Below are 248 nucleotides of genomic sequence, written 5' to 3'. Positions count from 1 at the left end.
GACTGGTCCATGCTGGGGCCAGGACCAAGAAGGTCAAAAGGCCACTGCAAGGGGCACCCAGAGTTGTGGGCCTAAGGCCCCACCTGGCCTTGGAGATGAGGCCAGGGCATGTGTGTGGCCAAAGGTCCCAAGTGGGGACCACGCCTGAAAGGGGAGCCAGCTACAAGGAGCTCAGCAGCCCAAATGAAGGCAGTGTAGGCCACCTGAGCAGAGAGATCAAAGGAGGGTCCTGCCAGGAGGAATCTGGA

This window comes from Gavialis gangeticus, unplaced genomic scaffold (assembly GCF_001723915.1).
Source record: "Gavialis gangeticus isolate Ggan-Ray unplaced genomic scaffold, GavGan_comp1, whole genome shotgun sequence".
Lineage (NCBI taxonomy): Eukaryota > Metazoa > Chordata > Crocodylia > Gavialidae > Gavialis > Gavialis gangeticus.
Note: the sequence above shows the minus strand (reverse complement) of the source record.